Below are 16521 nucleotides of genomic sequence, written 5' to 3'. Positions count from 1 at the left end.
GTAAAGGCACCTCCTGTACCACAAAAAGCTGCCCAAATGAGGCAGCCGTGGACCCGCAGTTTGTCCGCGGATGTGCAAACCCGCGACCGTGGCCGGCCGCTAACAAATGGAAGAAAAGGTTGCCACCTAGGTGGGAATGCACTTACAGGTAGGAATTAATGCCAGCGCAAGGGCACGAGCTGCGAACAGAGTCCCTTTCCTGCCAGACGCGTTTCGGGCCAACGCCCTCTTCAGTGGCAGCACATGTGACATGACGGCAGCTGCAGGCACCAGTAAATACCCTCAGTGATTATGCACAGGTGTGGAACCTGAAGCAATGCTTTCTGGGACTGGTGGTTCGATAAAACCCAAGTGGGTCGCCGCCGCCATTCGCATGCAATAAAAGTTTTAAAGGGATTGCCAATGTCCCCGCAAGCACCCCGCAAGTAAAGGCACCTCCTGTACCACAAAAAGCTGCCCAAATGAGGCAGCCGTGGACCCGCAGTTTATCCGCGGATGTGCAAACCCGCGACCGTGGCCGGCCGCTAACAAATGGAAGAAAAGGTTGCCACCTAGGTGGGAATGCACTTACAGGTAGGAATTAATGCCAGCGCAAGGGCACGAGCTGCGAACAGAGTCCCTTTCCTGCCAGACGCGTTTCGGGCCAACGCCCTCTTCAGTGGCAGCACATGTGACATGACGGCAGCTGCAGGCACCAGTAAATACCCTCAGTGATTATGCACAGGTGTAGAACCTGAAGCAATGCTTTCTGGGACTGGTGGTTCGATAAAACCCAAGTGGGTCGCCGCCGCCATTCGCATGCAATAAAAGTTTTAAAGGGATTGCCAATGTCCCCGCAAGCACCCCGCAAGTAAAGGCACCTCCTATACCACAAAAAGCTGCCCAAATGAGGCAGCCGTGGACCCGCAGTTTGTCCGCGGATGTGCAAACCCGCGACCGTGGCCGGCCGCTAACAAATGGAAGAAAAGGTTGCCACCTAGGTGGGAATGCACTTATATATATATATTCCAAGCAAACTGGGTCTTTCTGGGTACCTCCTCCCGTCGTCAGGTGGCGCGAAAATTCGGCAAACCCATAGCCGAATGATTTAATGAAAATCCACAATTCTGCCAATAAGCAAGGTCGCGCACTCAAGAAGATTCAGTCATGAAGGTGTGATCAAGACACCTTGGTGTGTCAAAACGCGTAGCGATATCCGGTGAATAAAAACCTTCATGACTGAATCTCCTTGAGTGCGCGACCTTGCTTATTGGCAGAATTGTGGATTTTCATATATATATATATAAATATTATAAATTAATTACATTAATTTGAAGTACAACAACACTTGAAAGCAGGAGTTTAGTTAATGCATCTTCAATCTACATATACTTACTTCCTTTATGCATCTCTATACCTTCCATGTAATTATGGATTTATATATTTATTACTTTTCTTCTAATTTTCCATATCAGCATATCAGCAAGCGCTATATAAATGCAAACCTTTTCCCCTCTTCTATCCCTCCACTATCCTTCGTAATCCAAATAACAGACTAACATGTCCACCGCTCAAATTACTTTCAAATTTCACTATATTAATTAACCTCTAATCCTTTGTGGGTTCCGGAGTAGCATACTACACATTGAAAAAGGGTTTCGAGGCCTCATGAGAGGTAGTAAGGGTCATATAAATTGCAATTACAATGACAGACCAGATAACAACACAGATATGGTATTGTAGAGTCAAACAGCTGATGCCCAAAAGCACAGAAGACCAGCTTTTCCTTGGACTAACACCATGCCTGTAATATGTAAGCGCCATTTACCACCCATAATCCTGCATGCAAAGATGGGTGATTCTCAATATACCGCAAAGGAACGTTAGAACATAGCAGCAAATGTATTCTGGGCTTTTAAAGCCTGTTAGATTTGGGGGCCTCTAGTTGGCACAGGTAGGTACTTGTGACAAATAGGGACACTCTCCTCTAGTCAGGGTAACGGGGATTACACTCCTAAAAAAAACCCTGCTCCCCCTCTAGGTTGCGTGGAACGAGCAGCAAGGCTTTACTTCAGAGGCGTTGTATATTAAGCAGTTGTGACCACATACAGTAACCCAGTGACAACACTACAAATGGACACCACACAGGGTTTTTATCAAAAATAAGTAGACTTTATAAAGAGTTACCACAAGACCATAAAAGACAAAAATACACACAATGATTACTTTCAGTTGGTAGGTTAAGCTTAGTTCAGTTCTTTGATGCAACACTCTGCGTCAATGTACCTTAGGTTGCACTGCGCTTCCACGACAAGCAATGTCGCAGCGATGGGAAATGTTGCAAAGTGCCGATACAAAGAAATAAAGATGTGAAGATCTTCCAGATGCGGCACGCTTCTCGGGGATGCGAGAAGTTCTCGGTTCGATGCGTGGACTGCAGTGGCAACACCCTTGTTCCGTGATGCGACGGCAGCAGCTCTAGCGGCGACACTCTTCTTCCGCACGATACGACAACTACAGCAGCGACATTCAAGATGCGACGGCAGCAGCTCCGACGGCGGCGCGCTTCTCGGGGATGTGAGGTGCTCTTGGTCGATGCGGTGCAATGCGACAATTCCAGCGGCGACACCCTCCTTCGGAGTTCCGACGGCAGGCACAGCGACAGCGACACGCTCTGACCTCGATGCGAGATTCTTCTCCTGATGCGATGCAGTGCGACAGTTTCAGCGGCGACATCCTCCTTCTTCAGAGTTGCGACGGCAGCTGCAGCGACGGCGACACGCTTCCACGTCGTTGCGGCACGCTTCTCTCCGATGCGGAGCAGTGCGACAGTTCCAGCGGTGACACCCTCCTTCGGAGTTGCGATGGCAGGCACAGCGACGGCGAAACGCTTCTTCTCGTTGAGTTATGCTTCCAGCTCCTTGCGACACGCAGTTTCCTCAGAAGGCCCAAAACAACAGCAGGCACTTCCACAAGAACTCTGGGGAGCTGGGGGTGAAGTCTGTTGTCCCTGAGACTTCATCAGGAGGCAAGCTCTTTCCCAAGCCCTTGGAGATCCTTCACAAGTTGAAAGCAAAGTACCCAAAGTTCCTTTCTCCTTCCTTTGGCAGTAAGGCAACCACTGCAGGCCAATCCCCCAAGCAGCACTTCAGCTTGGGAATAGACTCTCCTCAGTTTCTTCAGGTTCCTCTCCTCAGTAAAGGTTTCTTCTTGTAGTCCAAAAGTGATCTAATTTCATGGGATCAGGGTCCCAATATTTATACCCCAAAATCCTTTGTTCCCTGAGGGGAGAGGGGCCTTTGCCCAGTCCAAACCAGTTCTGAAGCACTCTGTATACCTGACCTCTCCTTTCCTTTCACAGTGCAGAGCAGAAACATCTGACTCCCCACAGGAGATGGAGCCAGCATTGTCGAAGGCAAGTACAGTCCTGGAGCACTTTGTTGACAGTCTTCCTTCTCTTCTTTCAGTGTGCAGGGCAGAAACATCAGCCGCTCCCCAGAAGTTGGAGCCAGCATTGTGGAAGGCAGGCACAGCCCTATTCAAGGTTCAGGTGCTAACCCTCCATCCCATGTAGACGCAGATCTCTCTATTCACCACTGGGTGACTCAGCCTGTCTCTTGGAATACCCCAGCCCTGTCACTTAATGAAACAGACTTAGGAATACACATCCTAGCAGTGGCAGGTTTGAATGGTTAGACAAGCAAATACTTACTTTCTAAAAGTGGGATTTGCAAACACAGAATATTAAAATTAATTTTACTAAAAGATGTATTTTATTATTCTGAGTTCAGGCATACTAAACTCAAATTTCTACCATGTTCTCTGGGACAGTTAGGATTATAAAGTGTAACAATTCTAACAGCCCATTCTGGCCTATGGAGAACATGTAGCATTGCACTAGTGAAAAACGAAATTGGCTGTAATTCACTATTAGGACATGCTACACACATCAGGACTTGTCCTACCTTATACTTACAATGCACCCTGCCCTTGGGCCTTCTTTAGGGGTGACTGATATGAAGAAAAGGGAAGGTTTAGGGACTGGTGTTAGAAATGGGATTTCTGGCTGAATGAGGCTTACGCCAAAGCCAGGCAGAAACCACCATTCTAAGTCAGGGCAAGGAAGTCACCCACCAAGATAACCCCTGCTCACCCTCGTGGTAGCTTGGCACGAGCAGTCAGGTTTATCTCAGAGGCGATGTGTAAAGCATTTGCGCACGCACCCACCAGCAACAACATCCCAGGCCCCAAACAAAAGGAACTCCACACAAGGTTATATCAAAAATAGCCTTTGCATTATACCAAACACATCAGATAAGGAACACACACTTTACAATGTGCCATAGGCACAGGCAGAATTTACAAGGGATTATATACATGGGACAGAACCGCGTGGCCTAGAGGGCTACACAGTAGAGCAATTGAGAGGCTACTGCAAAAAGTTCAGGGGTGAACCTGTCAGAAGGGCCAAGTCCAACACAACCCCCTTCCAGCCAAAACGCAGGACAGACCAATCACCACTGTGATGGACTTCCCTGCTTTGGGCGATAGAACATGGACGCGGGCCCGCACTGCAGGGACACCCTACGGTTCTACGCTCTGTTGTTCCACAAGACAAGGAAATACTTAAAAAAAACAGGCCCAACCAGGCTACCCCACTGGTACTCCTTAGTTGTCCACGGCTAGGACCAGGCCCTAGGCCACCCAGAGACCACTGGTCCATGCCAATCCACAGAGTGGGGGTAGTAACCCCTGGCCTACAATGGCCATTCTCCACCCTCCTTCTCAGTGTAGTTCCAAACTACCACTGATCCTGCATCTGGACTTCTGCACCCTCCCAACTGGAGTGGTACTGCCAGACACAAGAACTACTGGAGCCCTGCTTACAGGCGCTCCATGTTCACCCAAGTATTCAGCAAGCTCCTTATTTCTGAGAACTCACACCAGTTATTCAGAAAGCTCCCTATCTCAGAGAACTCACACCACTTGTCCAGTGCCAAACAACATTCATCCACACACCCCCCCCCCCAGACCGGTAAGGCAGTTTCTACCACCCCTGATTTCTCAACCTGACCACACGTGACACAGGTACCATTACTCCGGGAACGGGATGGGGAACACATGCACTGGACACACTTATGCTGCCACCACTAGATCCCACCCTTCCTGGGGAATCCAGAAAACCTACACTGCACTTAGGGATGATCTACTCTCCTGAGCTAGGGGCACCTAACTCACAGTGCACAAGAAACACATTTCCAAAAAAATGACATTTTTTAGAACCAACTTAAAAACAATAATCCCTTTCCATGTGACTATCTAAAATGCAGAGTTTTGTAGTGGGGCCAGTTGTGGCTGTGGTACTGCTCAAACACAAGTCCATTTCCCACCGCTGACCAACAATGTTAGAAATGGGATTTCTGGTTGGCTGAGGCTTGCGCCAAAGCCAGGCAGAAACCACCATTCTAAGTCAGGGCAAGGAAGTCACCCGCCAAGATAACCCCTGCTCACCCTCTTGGTTGCTTGGCACGAGCAGTCAGGCTTATCTCAGAGGCGATGTATGAAGCATTTGCGCTCGCACCCACCAGCAACAACATCCCAGGCCCCCCAAAAAAGGAACTCCACACAAGGTTATATCAAAAATAGACTTTGTATTATACCAAACACATTAGATAAGGAACACACACTTTACAATGTGCCATAGGCACGGGCAGAATTTACAAGGGATTATATATGGGACAGGGCCACGTGGACCACTGTCAGGAATATGCACTTTTAGATCTAGCACTTGGTAGAATTAGCACTTTGTAGGAATAACACTTAGAACATAGAACAATGCATAAAAACACATTCAGCGGTGTCAGGAGGAAACATGATGCATAAGAACACATTCAGCGGTGTAGGGAAAACATGTGACGCATAAAAACACATTCAGCGGTGTCAGGAGGACACATGATGCATAAGAACACATTCAGCTGTGTAGGGAGAACACATGACGCATAAAAACACATTCAGCGGTGTCAGGAGGACACATGATGCATAAACACCCATTCAGCGGTGTAGGGAAGACACATGATGCGTAAAAACACATTCAGCGGTGTCAGGAGGACACATGATGCATAAGAACACATTCAGCAGTGTAGGGAAAACACATGACGCATAAAAACACATTCAGCGGTGTCAGGAGGACACATGATGCATAAAAACACATTCAGCGGTGTAGGGAAAACACATGACGCATAAAAACACATTCAGCGGTACCTAAACCACAGTTAGCGCAGAAATCATAATAGCACATAAATCACTTTTAAAGTCCAGGTTGCGCCACTGCGCCAATACCTAAATGTAGCAGCTGCCCACTACTTGCTGGGCAGCTGAGGGACAAGAGCAGGGCCTAAAAAGCTGCAGCTGGCACTAAGTGCTGCGTAGCTGGGGAAGGCCAAGGTAGGGATGAAGGAGTGCGACTCACTCCTTAGTCCAAAGAACACATGTCCCTAGAAAGGAAAAACCTAAACTATGCAGCTGCCCAGGACTCAGCAACACTGCGACAGGGACCTCACTGGGCCTAGGACAAAACTGCGCCAAACATGAGGAGCCCTCTAGACTCTAGAAATAACTGGGCGAATTTGAGCACTCTTGCTCTTGGAATAAACCTTTGCACATTGTTGGAGTCCTCTGGCTCGTAAGAACAAATGTGCCCATTGTTGGGGCCATCCAGGGCTCAGTAAGTAAATATGGTACCTCTGGGGTAGAATATGGGCACCGAGGGGGGGGGGCGGGCACCGACAACGTGTCCCGACACCACCCCCCCTAAGCAATAAAGTGTGGGCCCCTCTGGGCTCCCTGAAACAATGGGGGCTTCTTGGGGAGCCATTCTGGCTCAGAAAAACTTTGGGGTGGCCCACTGCTACCCGGGCCGCCCTGAAGGCTGAATGCGCCCTGGCGCCCTCACACACCCGGAGCTCCCTCCCCAGCCCTTCTAAACTCACCGGGCTGGGTGCTGGGGATCGGGCTCCTGTCTGCGGGCGGCGGTAGCGCTCGGCGGGGCTCGCTCTCCTCAAGGGAATCCCACCTTCCTCATGCACCCGTTTCGCCAGGTCTTCACCCGGTCCCCCATCTCGGAACCGGGACTCAGGGTGTGGAGCCTTTGTGGCTCAGGGATAGCTTTCCTTTTCTTCGGTTGGGCGCCGGCCAATCTCTGCACGGTGGCGGGCGGGACTTCCTTTGGCAACCCGGAAATCCCGCCCACAGCCAGGCGCGATGCCGCCTGATTACGGTTTTGCCCGCGGCTGCGGCAGTGACTTTGCGGGCATAGTACCGAGGGGTGGGCACCCTCGGTGCGTGAAACAAGAGAAAAAATGGGGTGGGCACCCGTCAAGGATACCAATAAACGGGGTGAGCACCCGCGGAGTCCATGACCCTATTCGAAGACGCAGGGTGGGCACCTGCGAGCCTGGCAAGATCGGGGGAATCCCTACGTTGGGGTTCCTTCGAGGATGATAGCAGTCCAGCGCTGCGAGGGGAAAACAAAGCACTCCCCCTTAGCTGGGCATTGTCCCGAAACAGCGCCTCTGGGCACCAGTTGCAACCAGAGGACCTGGCATAAAACAGACAAGCACTCCCAGATGCAGGAGGGCTTCATGAAGTTTGTCCAAGGACCCATAAATGGCAAGTAACACAAAGGGGGTCCCAGAAAAAGTCCTCCAGCAATCCAGGATATTCAGGGGCTGGGGAGGGCCCAGGGAGGCAAGCCTTCCCCTGGGCCCCAGCAGCAGCATGCCCCTGGTAGATTCCAGTCAGAAACAAGAACATTTTACAAGAGGTCACAGCCTGTTTTTCATACACACAATTCCTTTGTCTAAAGGTGCAGGCAAGAGGTGAACCAGATACAACTGGTTCCTGAGCAGTTTGTTTTTGCTCAGCCCCTCTCTCTATTCACAGGATGGGTCAGGGACATCAGACACACCACAGGGGGTGGAGCCGGCATTGTGAGGGAAAGCCCAGCCCTATTCAGGTCCCAGGTGCACTCCTCCCCAGCCATCAACATGCAGATCTCCCATTCACCACCGGGGCAGACCCATCCTGACTCCAGGAGCCTGGCACACCAGCCAGCCCCAGCAAAACACAAGCCAGCACATTCACTGCACAGACAGGCCAACTTCTAGAAGTGGCACTTCCACACTAGACACATTTATGCCACACACATCATCGCGCAGCATTTAATCACACGAGTCCGCACATACCAAACTCACATCTGCACTCCCCACGCATCAGGAACTACTAGGGACACACACATTCCCCATGCATTCCTATGGGAGGGCAGGCCAATCTCACACACGCACTCAGAGAGCGCACGTACTTTACACTGCGCAACAGAGCCAAAGTGCGCAAAGACCAGAAATCATTATAATTAGGTAATACTAAAAGGCAAAAAGTTCAGGGGTGAACCTGCCAGAAGGGCCAAGTCCAACAACTGGCAAATGGGTGCACTTGCCCAGTCAGCATGACAGTACCAGACTGCACGCAGGCTCTTCAATGGCAGACCTTAGACACATTTTACAAGGCTGCTTCTGTGGGTGGCACAACCTGTGCTGCAGGCCCACCAGCAGCATTTGGATTACACGCCCTGGCACACTCAGTGCACTAGACTAGGGTCTGACAAGTAAACCAAATAGCCAAAAATGGAACCACTGATTAATACATCAATTTACAATAGGGAGCACTTGCATTGTGGCACTGGACAGCAGTGGCACAGTGCCCAAAGTATCTAACACCAGCAAAAACACTTGAGGCAACAGCAAAAAAAATGGAAGGGAGACCCACGCCAATGATGCCAGGTCTAACAAAGCCCACTTTCCCATATGCGTAAAATTGCTAATTACTGTATCTGTAAGGAATCATGAATATACAGTGCCACGTATATATAACAGCCATTTTAAACCCAGCATCCCCTGGTAGAAGATTATCCCTAGAGAAATAAGTAAAGCACTATGCCCTGGAAATGTAACAGCCTGTGGTAAATGAAGATGCAGGCTAGGCAGTAGATATGTTTATTCTTTAGGATAAGAGTCCTAGGATGCAGGAAAGGATGGTATGAGAGAAGCAGGAAGGAACACAGACTCCGGCTGGCATTCACTCCAGCAAGCAGTCATCGGCATTCTAATCACATCAGAGTCACTCTGACTGAGCAGCAGCGGACATAATACTAAAGGGGTACCGCACAGCCATTCACCACGGGAAATAGCTTTTACAACTCTGTCTCCACAACACGGTCCCAAAACAACGAGGCTGTTACAAGGACTGCGTTGTTAAGACGCATACAATTAGATTGCAAGTCGTTTCAACGACCTGCTGTAGGGGGTGCACTGGTATTGGATTTTAAATCCAACACCTTCCCTGCTGTTGCGCAAACTGGAGTAGGAATAGTAAAAAATATTATTACTAAGTCCAACGCGCCCCCTACAGCAAGTCATTGTAATAACTTGTGATTTAATAGCATGCTTTCGAACAACACGGTCATTGTAACAACCGCGTTGTAATGGCATGCGATGTGTTCACATGCATTGTAAAATGCCATATTCATTCACCAGCCATAATCCACCATATAAAAATGAGCTATTTCTATTTTGATAACAGGAAGCATTAGTTACAGTGGCATATGTATTCATCCGCCTCTTAAAGTCCATAATCCCCTGTGCACAGAATGGCTCTTACTGTTACCCGACAGGAGTCATACAAACACATCACCAGGAATATGTTACACCCATTTAACATCCATCATTCCAGAGGTGGAAAACAGGTCTCCGCATTGTCCTAATAGAAGCTGGCAGAGTAGGTATCAGATATATTGAAAATCCATTTAAAATGATATCACCCTGTGTTATAAACAGCCCCTGTGACCTGCAGAAGCAGACACCAAACGGTGCCAGAGATATGACAGAGTCATGGAGACTCAGAATTTTACATGAAGAAAATCTCTAAACTCATTTTTCTAACAGAAATCCCCAATCTACATTGCCAGATATGTGTTTCAGAAATTTAACACCAATATTAGTTAATTGTAAAAGTGTATGTGAATTGTCCGTCATGTAAATTCATGCATTATGCAAATGTAACTGTTGATAATATCCAATCAAAAAAAGTAACATTCAGTTTTAATTGTTATTGTCCTATGTCAACAAATAAGTCCTCTTACATAAAGTATGTTATGTGTCTACTACTTCTGAGAACAATGGAAAAAACAATAGAACACAATGTTATCCCGGGCACTCAAGTTACATGAATGTTCTTAACGTTTTAAAGTTTACAGGGTGGCGCTCTAGTCGACGCACGTAGTCCAAGCGTGCCTTTTGAAAGCGGTCGCGATCACATGACTGAGGTTTTCCCCTATGAGAGCCTTCGTTGTAATCGTGTGGGTTGAATTCGGAATCCATTGAGGCGCGAACACGTCCTACCACTCGTAAGTTTCAAGTGTGTGGGTTACTAGGTAGAATATTTAATGGAGGGCAGTGAGATCGTGTTAGTGTAACGGGTTCACCATGAGTCTCGGTGTGGCATTCTTCTGTCATGTTAAGTTCTAAACATGTTCTTTACTTCGGTGGCGTGGATCTTTTTCTGAGGCAGCACATGCATTTCTGTTTTTCTTAATTTCCGGTTGTGACGTTGCATAGATCATTCACTATGTTGTAGATACGGTACATTTGTGGATTATTGAGGGTGATTAATTTGGTCCTGTTTGATTCTTATTTTCAGACCCCTGACGAAGGGTCATGTTTCCTTTGACCCGAAATGCATTGGGTGTTACGATAAAGTGGATTATTGTCTAAAGACATTGCTACATAAGAAGGAGATTATGTTAGCAAGGATATATCATGTAACCGTATAAAATCAACTGATTTAAACTATGTTGGATGAACTGAATAAAAATACATGAACTTCAATCAGAAACTTTGTTTTCGTTGTCAATTTGGCGCTCAGCCTGGAGGATAGTGTTCCTAACCTCAACAATTGCTAAACAATGGAAAAAACATCATATCATATAACATAAACATTACATCTCATATATGGGTGACAAAATCCCGAAAGGCGCCAGCCAGGCAATGATTAATAAAAGTGTGTGTTATGAGAAATGGAGCATTGAGGTGTCATGTAAGCACACAAATAACACATGTCCTACGTGTTTTCATTCATATATTGATAAACCGGGAGCGTCCCTTCATTGTGTAACTTTGTGGTCAGATGTACCACGGTTATAAATTGTGCCCTTGTCAGACAGAGGTAGTAAAGCCATAAACACACCCTGTTACATAAACAATGCTTGCAGGCCAGGTTGCTCCACATGCCGCACAGCTCCACCAGTTGTGCCCGTGCCTTCCCCCTGCTGCCTCCTGCCTCGTGAGTGCGCCGCTGCTCTGCTGCGCTGAACAGCTCTGCTATCTCTGCCACTCTTGTAATTTTGTGATACTGTTTTGTTTGTACTGTGCTTTGGGTTCATTGCCCTTTGTCTGTCCCTCTGTGCCCCCTGTTTTCCAGCCGCACCCCCCCCCTTCGCTTCTAGACCCCTCGCCTTTGCCCCCACTCCCACCGCTGCCCCCCTGCGGCCACGTCCCCTTTTCTTTCTGTATCCAGCCCCACTCCCGCCTCCCAGCTGCTCCTCCCTCCCACCTCGCCTTAAATGGCGGCCGCGCCGCTGGCGCACCAGAGGCGCGCCAGAGGCAAGCCCGTCTGCGCCCGTCCGTAACCTGGACCGCGCCAGAACTCCTGGACCCTGCAACCGCCACGCCACCAGACTCCACTACAATGCCAGCACCCTCCACGCCCTCAACGCCGGCCGAAACCACCGCTGCTTCCAGGCCGCCCCGAATCACACCCACGAACCGTTCTCCTGCCGCACCTGCAGTTTCACCTGCAACAGAGCCACCAATGCTCCTAGGACCAGACCCAACCACCTTCGCTGCATACTCCTCAACACCCGCTCTGCACGCAAACACGCCATCGAGCTCTGGGACCTGCTCGACACCACCACCCCAGACGTCGCCTTCCTGACCGAGACCTGGTGGAACAACTCCTCGGCCCCAACATCGCCATAGCCATCCCGGATGGCTACAAGCTCACCCACATGGATCGCGCCAACTGAACCGGAGGAGGAATAGCAATCATCCACAAGTCCACCCTCAAGGTCTCCACCCACGCGGACCACACCCTCAACACAGCCGAACACCTGCACTTCCGGATCCACACCGACCCCAACACCCCCCTTAGAGGAACACTCAATTACAGGCCCCCCCGGGCACAGTTCAGTGACTCCATTGCCGACCTCGCCAACACCCACGCACTCGCCTCCACTGACTACATCCTCTTAGGAGACCTGAACTTCCGCCTTGAGAGCAACAATGACACCAACTCCACCACCCTGATCAACAACCTCGCCAACCTCGGCCTCAAACAACTCATCACTGCGCCCACCCACGCCGCCGGACACACACTGGACCCCATCTTCTCCACTAGCACCCACGTCATCTTCCACAATACCACTGAGCTCCATTGGACCGACCACCGCTGCATCCACTTCACCTTCAAGAAACAAACCACGCACCACCGCACACAACTGCTGCCCCACCGCCGCTGGAGCAAAGTCACCAAAGACCAGCTGACCTTCACCCTCGCCCAGAACCCACCCACCGACCCAGATGCCGCCACCCGTAACCTCAGACAGTGGATCAATGACTGTGCCAACACCTTTGCACCGCTCAAGAAACCCTCCAGCACTCACACCAGCAAGAAAGCCACCTGCTTCACCGACGAGCTCCAGACCTCCAAACGTGCATGCCGAACACTGGAGAAGAAATGGCTACACGAATGCACACCGGACAGCCACGCAGGACGCAGCCCACAAGGATGCCACCCGCAGACATCACCACCTCATCAGACTAGCCAAGAGATCCTCCTTCAAAGACCGCCTGGAGAACAACACACACAACAGCAAAGAGCTCTTCAGCATCATGAAGGAACTCTCCAACCCCAGCGCCAACACCAATGACGTCCCGCCCTCTCAAGAACTGTGCGACTCACTGGCCACCTACTTCCACCGCAAGATCGCTGACATCCATGACAGCTTCAACACCATGACTGCCCCGACTACGCCAGACTCCACCCCCCCTGCGAACACCACGTCAACCTCCTGGGCCAACGTCAATGATGACGAGACACGCAAGGTCATGAACTCCATCCACTCAGGATCCCCGTCAGACCCGTGCCCTCACCACGTATTCAACAAAGCAGACGCAGCCATCGCACCCCAACTACGAAAGGTCATCAACATCTCCTTCGAAACAGCCAGAATCCCAGAAAGCTGGAAGCACGCCGAAATCAGCGCCCTCCTTAAGAAACCTAAAGCGGACCCCAAGGATCTCAAGAGCTTCCAACCCATCTCCCTTCTCCCGTTCCCGGCAAAGGTCATCAAAAAATAGTCAACATGCAACTGGCCCGCCACCTCGAAGACAACAACATCTTAGACTCCTCACAGTCCAGATTCAAACGAAACCACAGCACCAAGGCAGCCCTCATCGCCACCACAGACGACATCAGGGGCCAACTAGACAACGACGAAACATCAGCCCTCATCCTCCTGGACCTGTCACCCGCCTTCGACGCGGTCGGCCACTGCACTCTAAAGACACGCCTCCAAGAAGCCGGAATCCAAGAGAAGGCCATCGACTGGACCACGTCCTTCCTCTCCGGCAGAACCCAGAGCATCCACCTCCCACCCTTCCAATCCGAAGCCACCGACGTCATCTGCGGCGTCCTCCATGTCTCTTCCCTCAGCCCGACGCTGTTCAACGTCTACATGGCTCCCCTTGCACAAATGGCCCGCCCGCCAACACGACCTCAACATCATCTCCTACGCCGACGACACCCAGCTCATCCTCTCCTTCACCAAGGACCCTCACACCGCCAAAACCAACCTCCACGAGGGAATGAAGACCGCCGCCGACTGGATGAGGAACAGCCGTCAGATGCTGAACTCGGACAAGACAGAGGTCTTCATCCTCGGACCCACCCCCTCGGCCTGGAACTACACCTGGTGGCCGACCACGCTGGGAACAGCACCGACACTCACTGACCACGCATGCAACCTAGGTTTCGTCCTCGACTCCTCCCTCTCCATGGCTAAGCAGGTCAGCGCCGTCTCCTCCTCCTGCTACAACACACTCCGCATGCTCCGCAGGATCTACAAATGGATCCCGACCGAAACTAGAAGAACAGTGACACAGGCCCTCGTCAGCAGCAGGCTGGACTACGGCAACGCACTCTACGCAGGAATCCCAGCCAAACACCTGTGTAAACTACAACGCATCCAAAACGCCTCTGCCCGACTGATCCTCAACGTCCCCCGCCGCAACCACATCACCCCCCACCTAAGAAACCTACACTGGCTCCCCATCGACAAAAGGATCACCTTCAAGCTCCTCACCCACGCCCACAAAGCACTCCACAATGCCGGACTAGCCTCCCTGAGCAGCAGAGTCAACTTCTACACCCCCACCCAACAGCTCCACTCCGCCAGCCTCGCCACCGCCGCTGTCCCCCGCATCCCACGAAAGACCTTCGGCAGCAGATAGGACTCACCTACGGCAGACCTACTCACCCTCAGAAGGCTCCTCAAGACCTGGCTCTTCGAGCAGTAGCAGCACCCACCCCCAGCGCCTTGAGACACTCACGGGTAAGTAAGGTGCTTTACAAGTGCTCAGATTGATTGATTGATTGATTGATTGATTGATTGATTGATAAGCTGAAGAGTAGTGAACTTCCACAGTAAATAGGTGAACATGACCCCGCTCTGCCCCCAGTGGACACTTGAGGGAGTGCAGCCCATCAGCCCATCCTTCTATCAGCCCCAGTGATCTTTTAGTTTGCCAATTTAATTAGTGAAGCTGTGATTTATCCAGGTTTTCTGATTTCATTGTTTACAAATCAGCCAGTAAATGGACATCTATTCCTGTTTCCTTATGTTTAGACTTTGTTTTGACCTTTTAGTGCATTCTTCTGTCGTTTTTAGAATACTGCGTGAACTCGAGGTATTGCAGCGCTTGGCATCAGCACCGGTTACATGACACAAGGTCACAAGCATTTATTTTATTTAATGCAATTTTATATATAGTTCTGAAATTACCCGAAGGTGTCAGAGCGCTTTGCAAAAGAGACAGTTGCGTTCCATAAGTACTTTGGGTTACATAAGAGATGCAAACATATTTTGATGTTGTTCACTGCACGGTGAGATGAAGGGATTTGTCCAGAATCACAAGATGTTGAGCGGACGCCGAGAGCCGCAACTCTCTATAGAGTTCCAAGGACGCAGCTCTGGCCCTAACACCACATCCCGTTTGGAGGGAGGGGGGGGGGGGGGGGCAGAAGCCACATGATTGGCTCGGGGCTCCAAAAGACCTCGAGCTGAGGCAGAGCTCGGTCAGGCTCGGGCTCGAGCCCGGCTCGGCTCTCGGAGGCTCGCCTGCCTCCATTAGACACAACTATCAGTGCCCCCCCCCCGCCCCCCCTTGTAGGCACCCAGGAGCGGGGTCAGTGTCTGAGGCTGCCGGGGTCACTGTGCGCTGAGTGTGCGCTCAACCCTCTGCCTCCCTGCGGACAACATCTGGGCCCATCTGGGGGACATTCACTCCCGCCTCGGAGCACCGACGGCCGAAGCCCCTGAGGCTGAAGCACAAGCGCTGCTCGGACACATCAGTGGCGACGAGGAAACGCAGGATGGACAGAGGGGACGGAACAAAAGACAGACACTCACTCACCTGTGGGCTCTGACACCGACTCAAGAAGACGACCCCCGACGACCACAGAGCTTGCAGGGAGAGGAGGGAGCGCCTCGAAGACCCCCGACGTCCTGAGGAAAGAAAAAGGTCAATTAACACGGAGGAAGGAGGAAGAAAGGAAAAGGAGCAAAAAACACCGAGCAGAAAAGACCTCCGTATTTACCCCTGCAGGACTTCGAGGCGGGAGAGAAGGAGAGGTGTACGAGGGAGCAAAGACCAGTAATTGAAGGAGGGAGGAAGCCCCAGAGAGGGGGCCCGTGCACCACAGACCTGCAGGGAGACGAGGGCGTGCCCTCGGGGGTACCAGCCTCGGGCCCAGGACCAGCCGCAGCCTCTCCGGTGCCAGGGGCCTGGAGAGGTGACCAGAGGGCGAGGTGGACTCGGGTGGGGCCCCTTATGAAAGTGAAAGGCAGGAGGCAGGAAAAAACCGGAATGAGTAACCGCACACCCGAGAGCCAGAAAAACAACATTTGTCTTCGCGAGGTTTGCTGTTCTTTTTTCCTAAAGGCAGGTGCTTGACTTTTCACCCCCTCTCGCACCACAGAACAAGTTTGTTTTTTGGATGGGGATTTTGCAGGGACTGGCCCAAGCATGTTGATCTTTCCTCATGATATGCCTTTAAGCGGCATCGTTCAGCCAATTGGCCCATTCTGTGGCAATAGTAGTTCTCTCTGAGGTCCGGCTGCTGCCAGTCTCCCTGACTGCTGCTGTTAGGACT

General features: G+C 50.8%; 1 protein-coding gene across 1 annotated transcript in view; it reads right to left on the bottom strand.

Annotated features, from left to right (window-relative positions):
• Positions 1-16207, bottom strand: part of LOC147709920 (apoptosis-associated speck-like protein containing a CARD) — a 185815-nt gene extending 169608 nt beyond the window's left edge. The window contains exons 1-2 of the mRNA XM_086928347.1: positions 15967-16207; positions 15783-15874 (exon numbers count right to left, since the gene is read on the bottom strand). The gene's annotated coding sequence lies outside the window, so the exon portion shown is untranslated. The remainder of the gene's footprint in view (positions 1-15782; positions 15875-15966) is intronic.
• Between the last annotated feature and the right edge of the window lie 314 nt (positions 16208-16521).

This window comes from Lissotriton vulgaris, chromosome 6 (assembly GCF_964263255.1).
Source record: "Lissotriton vulgaris chromosome 6, aLisVul1.2, whole genome shotgun sequence".
Taxonomy (NCBI): domain Eukaryota; kingdom Metazoa; phylum Chordata; class Amphibia; order Caudata; family Salamandridae; genus Lissotriton; species Lissotriton vulgaris.
The sequence above is the reverse complement of the archived record's forward strand: the minus strand, read 5'-3'. Positions and strand labels throughout refer to the sequence as shown.